This window comes from Camellia sinensis, chromosome 2, assembly GCF_055761805.1.
Source record: "Camellia sinensis isolate YWXY chromosome 2, ASM5576180v1, whole genome shotgun sequence".
NCBI classification, from domain to species: domain Eukaryota; kingdom Viridiplantae; phylum Streptophyta; class Magnoliopsida; order Ericales; family Theaceae; genus Camellia; species Camellia sinensis.
The window spans coordinates 108,819,517-108,830,569 of NC_138962.1; positions in this window are offsets into that span (position 1 = coordinate 108,819,517).

Sequence of the window (11,053 nt, forward strand, 5' to 3'; positions counted from 1 at the left end):
CAGAAAAACTGATTCTGAGAAGCTACTCACCCCTTGCTTCTGATTATCAGTTTCTGCTGTGGACATGTTAATTCACTGTTATACTCTTAAATTTTTTTATATTTCATTTTTAAAAAATAAAAAAAGACTCAAATGGACTATAAAATATTATTATTATTTTTTATGACAAATGTAGGCAAATAGTGAATAATAAAAAATAAAAATTAATTAAAAAAGCTACTTCACAGCTTATTTGACAAACACTACTCAGCAACTTAAATCTATAATCCAATAGCTATACCAAACAGATTAACAACTTCTGATTAAAGTCATAATCTATAATCTGTTAAGTTATAATCTATAATCTGTTTTAACAGTTACACCAAACAGCACCAACTACTCGCTTCTACTTAATGAATTTATCTAATTATTCACATTCTATCAACAATTAATGTGTAATATTCAAACATGAAAATAAAAATATAGATGCAGGCTATATGAGACATATGAATAATGAACCGTAAAATATGCATTTAAGTCTAGAATTTTCCCAATTTAACTAACATATGGGTGAAAATATTATAAATTTTATATTTTAAGAAACAAAAAAACTGTATAATTAAGTCAACATTATAAAATTAGTTATAAATTATTCATTACTTGAAGAGTTGGTGTAAAAAAACAAGGAAACAAAAATCACAAAATGCATTTACTCAATTTGCTTCTCAAAATTATTTCTGATAATTCGCTATCCAAAACTAATGCGAAGATCAACTCAGGTGTAAAGTTTTTAATAGAAAATAAATGTCATTATTTAAAGGGGAAATTACCCATAGGTCCCATGGGAAACATGTGATCTCCATTTAATCACATAACTTTTTCACTACACCCAAAAGTCTTTTCCTCTCTCTCTCTCTGCTTTTTGCTTCCCTTCCTCTCTCATTTTTTTTTCTACATTTTTCTGTCACCGTGTTTGTCATGGAAGAGGACCACCGGTGATCATATCTTTCTCCATTGATCGGGGTTCATTGATAACCACCAAGCATTGAAATCAACTCCGACGAAGAAGATGATATATTTTCCGACGAAGAAGATGAATGGATCTACTTAGATCTGATATAGATCTACTCAGATCTACATCAGATCTGAGTAGATCTACACAGATTTGGTTAGACATCCGTCTTTCCCCTTCGATCTCTTTTTTTTTTTTCTCTCTGCTATACACTTCTGTTTTTCTGTTCTAATGGAGAAAATTTTCGAATTCTGAACAAGCAGTTTTCGAGTTTTAGTTACAGGCGGTGAAAACTGTAAAATTTTGCAGTTTCAATTTTTTTTTTTGTGCTGGAATGAATCATGGTTTAAAACTGTAAAATTTTGCAATTTTATAACATTCTTTAGAACTGTAAAATTTTACAGTTTCATAACATTTTTTTTAATTATTTTTTTTCCGGCAATATTCTAGACATTCCGGTGAGTCTCCGGCGACCGTTAAACGGAAGTCCGACGGTAGTAAGATGTGAACAGTGTCTATAAATTTAAAAAAAAAAAAAAAGGATTTTTTGGTAACAATTAAAAATGTGTTGGACTAATTGGTGCAAGTATTTTGTTTTTGAATTAGTTGGGTTTTGAACTTGTTACATGGGACTTATCAGTAAGTTTCCCTTATTTAAAACCGAAGGCTCATGACCTAGCCCAATCACTCTCAGCCCAACCAGATTTAACCCACCCAAGCTCGTCTCTAGTGGGCTAGGCTGGCTTGAGCATTGGGTTTAGCATGGACCTAGAGTTTGAAGCTCAATTCACTTATCATTCCAATCCGTTAGCACAAAAACAGCCTGTCAACCTACCAAGTGGCCCATAAAGAGGTGACCTGTCGGCGTGGCCCATGAGGCAAAAAATATGAAAAAATAAAGACAATAATTTTTATTTAAAAAAAAAAAAACATAAATAGAGGCTTGCGGCATGTTCGCAACCAACAAGGCCCAACTTTGCCTAACCAATTAGTCCAACATATTTTTAATTGTTACCAAAAAAATCTTTTTTTTTTTTTTAAATTTATAGACACTGTTCACATCTTACTACCGTCGGACTTCCGTTTAACGGTCGCCGGAGACTCACCGGAATGTCTAGAATATTGCCGGAAAAAAAAAATTAAAAAACATGTTATGAAACTGTAAAATTTTACAGTTCTAAAGAATGTTATAAAACTGCAAAATTTTACAGTTTTAAACCATGATTCATTCCAGTACCAAAAAAAAAATTTGAAACTGCAAAATTTTACAGCTTTCACCGCCTGTAACTAAAACTCGAAAACTGCTTGTTCAGAATTCGAAAATTTTCTCCATTAGAACAGAAAAACAGAAGTGTATAGCAAAGAGAGAAAACAAAAAAAAAAAAAGAGATCGAAGGGGAAAGACGGATGTCTAACCAAATCTGTGTAGATCTACTCAGATCTGATGTAGATCTGAGTAGATCTATATCAGATCTAAGTAGATCCATTCATCTTCTTCATCGGAAAATATATCATCTTCTTCGTCGGAGTTGATTTCAATGCTTGGTGGTTATCAATGAACCCCGATCAATGGAGAAAGATATGATCACCGGTGGTCCTCTTCCATGACAAACACGGTGACAGAAAAATGTAGAAAAAAAAACGAGAGAGGAAGGGAAGCAAAAAGCAGAGAGAGAGGAAAGGACTTTTGGGTGTAGTGAAAAAGTTATGAGATTAAATGGAGATCACATGTTTCCCATGGGACCTATGGGTAATTTCCCAAAAAAAAAAAAAAAAAATTGGCTTAACTTGCGAACGGACTTAATTAGCCACCATTTTTTCTTTTCACATCTCCTCCTCCTTCCGATTACCAATGTCCTCCTTCTCAACCGCCCCAATCTATGTCTCATTTTCCCTATCTTTCCCCAACCACTTCAGCCCCTTCCTCACCATCACGACTACAATCTCTTGCCACCTTTTCCTACCCTAGCAGTAGTCTCCTCCCCCCTCTCCCCAATTCTTTAGCCACCTTTACCCACCCTTGCAATAGTCTCCTATACTCCAATTGTCCCATCTCTACCACCATGTCATCAGTTTTAAAACCCTAGCCACTATCCCACCTCCTTGTAACCATAGATCTAAGAAGAAAAAGGCAGAGTAAGGAATTGGGAGGGAGACGAGGAAGGAATGGGATCAAAGGAGGGGGTTCATGGATAGACTCGGCCCTAAGGTGAGGTGACAAAGGCGAACGCCTCGGGCCTCTAAATTTGAACAAAATTTAGCACCCCCAATTAGATATCATGTCATGTTATTTTAATATTACCTCACTACTAACTAAATCCATTTATTTTCATGTTATTTGTATGATGTATTTTCAGTCCATATCCATTTGATTTGTTATGTCAAAACTTTTTTTAGTTAAAAATATCATACCAAGTGTATGGTGAAACTAAATTTTTTCTTCATAAGTTAAATTTGATCCCTATAATTTCACGGGCTTAATTTTTTCCACAAGTCAATTGAAATTATTCATCAAATGCTTGATTTCAATTCAACAAGAGTAATATTTAACTAATATTTGGCTGTAGTTAATTCAATTTTTATTTTGTATTATAAGTTTATATTTTATTTAATATATTTTTTTTTATACATTGGGGTTTTTTTTTTTATTATCTAAATTTTGTTAAATCATAAAGCAACATGACCCTCTTTTTTTATTTATTTTTTAGTTCTTCTAATGATTCTTCCTATCTTGATCTATGTAAATAAATTTAAGAGAATTTGGTTAAAATCCTCTCATAATAAAACTTTAATGCATTAAAAATAAATATACAAAAAAATTCTTGAAAAGTACAGCACACACTACTATTGCCAAAATATTCATAGTGACTAATTTAATATTTTAAATTTTAAAATGACATAACTTTTGATCTAGATATCACTTTTTAATAAAATTAGTATGTTTAGAATCATCTTATCAAGATCTATCAAACAAAATCTAGGTTAATTATGAAATTCTTTATAACAACAAAAAAAAATTATTGTCAAAATTGATGTAAATAGTAAAATTTTATTTTATTTTATAGTAAAATTTTACTCTGATTCATAATAAAGTAAAATTTTACTGTCAATCAAATAGTGGATGAGTTCACAAACAAATCACAAACATACATGACTACCAAAGTAAAATTGACATATCTTCACTAAGAGTTCACAAACAAATCACACAAGAACACACTACTAAAATAAAACTTTACTGATTCTATGAACATGTCATAAATAAAACAAAATAAAAACAGAGTACATCTTATATTGAGCAACTAGAAGTAGAGATGAAATTTTACTTTTATATTTACGTACTAGTAAACGAACACCATTACAAATCACACACAACAAAAACAAATCGAAATAATAATAATAATAATAATAATAATAATAATAATAAATTCATCATACATGATTAAACTTGAACAACAATCAAACAATAATTGAATGAAGGTTCAACTCTATCACGAACATTGATCGAACGAAATGATCCAAAAAACTGATCTAACTCGAATAGTAATGGAATGAACTTTTGCAATCTAGATCAAACTCTCATAAAGAACAATGATCAAACTCACAACCATGAAGCATATGGACAACGATTGATGAAGAAAAGTGAGCTATGTTAGGGAATGAACGAGATTTTCAACGTCAATCGCATTAATAGATTTTATTCAAATTTCTAAGATATATATGCAGGGTAAGATTGTCTAAAAAAATGAAGAAAAATATTAGTCTGTCATTCATGAAAAACGCACCTCCTGGTTAGTGTATTTAGGAAGTAAAACATTTTGGGTTGTCCTTTATACACTAACATATTGTGTCTAGCGACTTTTGGCTAAATTTTTCATAAATTTAGTTGGTACATAATTTTAGTAATTATATATGCGTTGGGTATTTACAAACAAAAATATTATAAGTACTCATTATTTTATCTAAATAATTTATTTATTTATTTTAATTATGTATAAAAGGTCCTATTTAATAATGGGGCACTTACCAATAAGTCTCATACACAAAGTTCAAAATCCATCTAATCCCAAAACAAAATATTTACACCAATTAGTCCTACATATTTTTAATTGTTATAAAAAACTTTTTTTTATTTTTTATTTTTATAACTTTAAAAATGTTGCTACATCCAACGACTTCCGTCAGACTCACCGAAGACTCCCCGGAATATTCAACATCACTACTAAGTCGCCAGAGCATCACCGGAAGTTCGCCGGAGTGTTTTGAGCATCGCCGAAAGTTCGTCGGAAGTTTGCCAGAGTGTTCTGAATATCACTGGAAAATGTCAAGAATATCATCGAAGATTCACCGGAATATTCAGAATATTGCCCCAAAAAAATAATAATAAATAAATAAATGGAGAAATTATAGTTAAAAAACATAACAACAACAAACAACAATGGGAAAAAGTATATATTATTTTTCAATTTTTGTAGATTTAAGCAAATAATCTGTAATATTGTGAAAAGTAAGCTTTGAAACTATAAACTGTTACCGTTTCAAATCATTATTCTATTAAGCTGGAAAACATATTATGAAATTGTAAAATTTTACAGTTTTAAAAAATGTTATGAAACTGCAAAATTTTACAGTTTTACAGCATGATTGATTTCAGCTCCAAAAAAGTTGAACCTGCAAAATTTTACAGTTTTACAACATGATTCATTTTAGCTCCAAAAAAGTTAAACCTGTAAAATTTTACAGTTTTCACCGCATGTAACTGAAACTTAAAAACAACTTATTCAGACTTGAATTTTTTTCTCCATTAAAATAGAAAAATAGACATGTGTAACAAAAAAAATGTAGAAAATTTGAGAAATTGAAGGAAATAATAGATATAGAAAGAATCTTGTACGTCGGCAACTATTTTTGGTTTAGATCTAATCGGATCTCATGTAGATCTACTCAAATCTGATTTAGATCTCATCTTCTTCGCCTTCGGTGAGGATGAAATCATGAGTTGATGTCGGTGGTTGGTGATTGCCAATGAACCCCAATCAATGGTGGTCGTCGGTCACCGGTGACTATATGTTAAAAAGAGAAAGAGAATAAAGAACGTGTGATCACTAGTCGTCAGACATGACAAAGAGAAGGAAAAGAAAACATAGGAAAAAAAAAGAAAGGAAAACATAAAGAATGAGACAAAAAGCAGAGAGAGAGAGAGGAAAACGTGTAGGACTTTTAGATCTACTCAAAAAGTTATTGGATTAAATAGTGTACACATATTTCAAACAGAACCTACGAAAAATTTTCCCTTTAATAAATTCACCTAGGCCCGATTAATTCAGGGCCGGCTTGATCGCGGCGGTGACAGTTGTTGTTCAAGTTGTGAAATTAACTAAATAGATTTATGAAGAAATCAAAATTACATACCAAAACATATACTGATAATTACAACTAAATTACAACAGAAATACACAAAACAATAAAATGATAAAGAAACCAAACCGAAGCCTGTACGGTAGCAGTTTCCTTAAAACAAATTTCGCCGCCTCACGGGTCAAGTGCTTGAGGAATCCCGGCATCTGTCTCCCAGGATACGACGGTCAAAAACCAGCTACGGCAAAAGCACTCTCTGTCTAGCTTAGCGAACAAAAACAGTGGCAACACTCTCTCACAGTAGGAACTTTCTGGCAAACTGACTAAAGAATGGAATAAACAATTTCTGTGTTGGAGACTTGACAGGGGGGTCTCAATTTATACATGTATAGGGGAGAGAGGAGAAGCCTCCAGCCTTTATGGCTGGTCACTAATGCACTATTAATCTCTGCAATAAAGGCAGGAGTTACAAACCCCATTAATACACTATTAAACTCTACAATAAAGGCAGGAGTTACAAACTCCATTAACTCTTTCATGAAGCTAACTTCATAGGGCAATTTCTCATTCAATTTTCAATGGTTTTGGCTATACTATCTGTGGTGTAAAGATCTCATTGCAAAGTATCTAGACCCACTTGGACCCAGCACAATAGATGGTTGGGACCCACTTTAATATTTAATTAAAGTCACCAAAAATTATTTTTTCCAACAATCCCCCACATGAATAAAAATTGACCGAAAGACTCAACAAACGGACATTGTTCAACAATAATGACTCGAAGAGAGAGTGCAACGAACTAACCCCGACATCAGAGAATGTAGCTTTTGGCTTTGAACCTCTCCCAGTGAAAACCTATCGAGTTTACTGGTTGATCAGTGAATAAGACATCTTGAACTGTTCTGCCGTTTATGTAAACTGAGACAATAGATCTCACACGGGAATTACTCCTACCACCATTCTGTTCTCACTGGTGTGCCCTGTGTGGCCCTGGGCACTAGCCTGGTTCAGCGAGTGATTTCAAAGAATCTTGGCCTGCCCAATTCTTCTAGAAACGGCCCCATTTCAAACTCACATAGGTGACTCTACTTGAGTATCCTGCTATACTCAGCTCAACAGCTTAACACACTAGAGTCATTAAAAGCTCAGCTTAACCTCTACACTTGCAGGTATCACTGATAGAAGAAATGGCTGGAGGTTTAACCTCCTCAGTGACATACCACCGTTACACGCAATTAGGTTGTCCCATTGAACCTAGATCTTGGGATCTTCAGTCAACTAGGTTAGGTTTCCATTCCGGTAACTTCCAAAGGCCTTAACCCCATTCCTTTTGACGACGTTTCGACTAACACTCGATTTAACCCTTTGGTTAGCGGATCCGCAATGTTGTCCTTAGACTTTACATAGTCTATAGAGACAACTCCATTCGAGAGTAGTTGTCGTATGGAATTATGTCTACGACGGATATGTCTAGACTTTCCATTATACATATTACTCTGTGCCCTACCAATTGCAGATTGACTATCATAATGAAAACAAATAGCTGGCACAGGTTTAGACCAACGTAGAATATCTTCAAAGAAATGGCATAGCCATTCAGCTTCTTCTGTTGCTTTATCTAAAGCAATAAACTCTGATTCCATCGTTGATCTAGATATACATGTTTGCTTGGAAGATTTCCAAGACACGGCTGCCTCACCAAGAGTGAATACATATCCACTAGTGGACTTTGAGTCCTTTATATCTGATATCCAATTCGCATCACTATATCCTTCACGCACCGCTGGATATTGAGTATAATGCAGCTCATAATCCCGAGTGTAGCGTAAATATCTTAACACCCGCACAATGCCCTTCCAATGAGAAGCATCGGGATTACTTGTGTATCTACTAAGCCTGCTAACTGAGTAAGCTATATCTGGCCTAGTACAACTCATCAGATACATTAATCTTCCAATTACCCGAGAATATTCTAACTGAGAGGCACTTTCTTTATTATTCTTGGTAAAATGTAGACTTAAGTCTACAGGTGTCGATGACACACTCGTATCTGATCCACTAAACTTCTCAAGTATCTTATCAACATAATGAGACTGAGATAGTACAATTCCGCCAGAGATTCTGGTAATCTTAATTCCCAGAATAACATCTGCAATGCCCATATCCTTCATGTCAAACTTAGAGTTTAACAACTTCTTAGTAGTTTTAATCATTTCATCGTTACTACCTATAATGAGCATATCATCAACATATAGACACAAAATGACATAACCTCTGTCAGTGTCTTTGACATAAACACACTTGTCACATTCGTTGATTCTAAACCCATTTGACAACATTACGTTGTCAAACTTCTCATGCCATTGTTTAGGCGCTTGCTTCAAACCATATAAAGATTTGACAAGTTTACAGACTTTCTTGCTTTTCCCTGAAGCTGAAAACCCTTCAGGTTGCTCCATGTAGATTTCTTCATTCAAATCCCCATTTAAGAAAGTTGTCTTTACATCCATCTGGTGTATTTCTAGATTACGCAATGCTGCTATTGCAATCACCATGCGAATGGATGTTATCCTAGTTACAGGTGAGTACGTATCAAAGTAATCCAGGCCTTCTCGTTGCCTGTACCCTTTGATAACGAGCCTCGCCTTATACTTGTCAATTGACCCATCGACCTTCATCTTTCTTTTAAAAATCCATTTGTAGCCTAAAGGCTTGCAACCTGGAGGTAAATCTACCAACTCCCAGGTGTGGTTCTGTAAGATGGAGTCAATCTCACTTTTGATTGCTTCTTTCCATAAAGGACTCTCAGAAGAAGTCACAGCTTCGTGAAAAGTTTGAGGTTCGTTCTCAACCATATAAGTCAAGAAGTCTGGACCAAAAGATTTGGATATCCTAGCCCTTTTACTCCTTCTAGGCTCATCTAAAACCTCAATTTGATCATCACCTTGATCATCAACATGATCATCATCACTAGCAAGCTCGTCAAATTGCTCCAAAGACCTTGGAACCCCTTCATGGGTTTGGCAAGAAAAAATGTCTTCAAAGAAACATGCATTCCTTGGCTCTATGATGGTATTCCTGTGTATGTCTGGAATTTCAGACTTATGTATAAGAAACCGATATGCACTACTATTATGTGCATAACCAATGAATATACAATCCACGGATTTCGGGCCTATCCTAACCCATTTGGGTGTAGGAATTGCCACTTTTGCAAAACACCCCCACATTCGTAAGAATTTATACGAAGGCTTAACACCTTTCCATAGCTCATATGACATCTTGTCCACCTTCTTCCGGGGTACTTTATTCAGAATGTAATTTGCAGAGAGAATTGCTTCCCCCCACATGTTCTGTGGCAATCCAGAACTTATCAACATTGCATTCATCATTTCCTTTAGCGTCCTATTCTTCCACTCAGCAACCCCATTTGATTGAGGAGAATAAGGTGCCATGGTTTGGTGGATAATCACAGATTGAGCACAAATCTCAATAAACGATGATTCATACTCACCACCACGATCACTTCTTAAAGCCTTAATCTTGCGGCCTAATTGATTCTCAACTTCATTCTTATAAAGAATAAACTTGTCAATAGCCTCATCTTTGCTTTTGAGCAAAAAGACATAACAATACTTAGTGCAATCATCAACCAAAGTGATGAAGTATTTATTGCCACTACGTGATTGTATAAACTTTAAGTCACACACATCACTATGCACTAAGTCTAATGGCTCTGAACTTTTTTCAATAGAATGAAACGAAGATCTTGTCAACTTCGCTTCAACACAAGTCTCACACTTGTGTTTTGGATTAATCTTAAAAGATGGTATGTGATCTAACTTGATTAATTTACGTAAAGATTCAAAGTTCACATGTCCTAGTCTACAATGTCACAAATTGGAAAACTCAAGCATGTAAGCAGAAGAAGATGCATCTTTATTCATCTTTGGGATAACAGTTATTACATTAAGTTTGAACATACCCCCCAACATATAACCCTTACCCACATACACTCCGCTCTTGGTCAAAACGACCTTGTCGGACTCAAAAACAATACGAAAACCATGTTTGCTGAGAAGAGACCCTGAGACAAGATTCTTACGAATGTCCGAAACATACAGGACTTCGTTCAAGGTTAGCTCCTTTCTTGACGTCAACTTCAGGACCACCTTTCCTTTCCCCTCAACAATCGAGGTAGCAGAGTTTCCCATAAACAACTTCTCACTGTTTGTAACCGGCTCGAAAGTTGTAAACAACTTATTCTCGGAGCAGATGTGGCGTGTAGCCCCAGTATCAATCCACCATTCTCTTGGGTTTGAACCCACCAGATTCACCTCAGAGACAACGGCAGACAAGTGCATATCATCCTCCTCATGGGAGTGCTCTTGTAAATCTGCCATACGAGCACGAGGTTTAGTCTTGTATGGCTTCTTCTGCTTGCGGCAATCACTAGCCTGATGCCCCTCGCTACCACAGTTATAACACTTCCCAAAGAACCGATAACTTGGTTCCGGTGGCTTGTAAGCTGGCTTCTTTGCAACACCATCTCTAGGCCCCAACTTAGAGCCCTTGTTCACAGGGGGCTTCTTTCTTATCTCAGAAGATTTGCCATGTTCAATGACATTGGCTTTTACTGAGGAGGTACTCCCTCCTTCTTTCTATTATCCTCCTCAATCCGGAGTCGAACAACCAGCTCTTCAACTG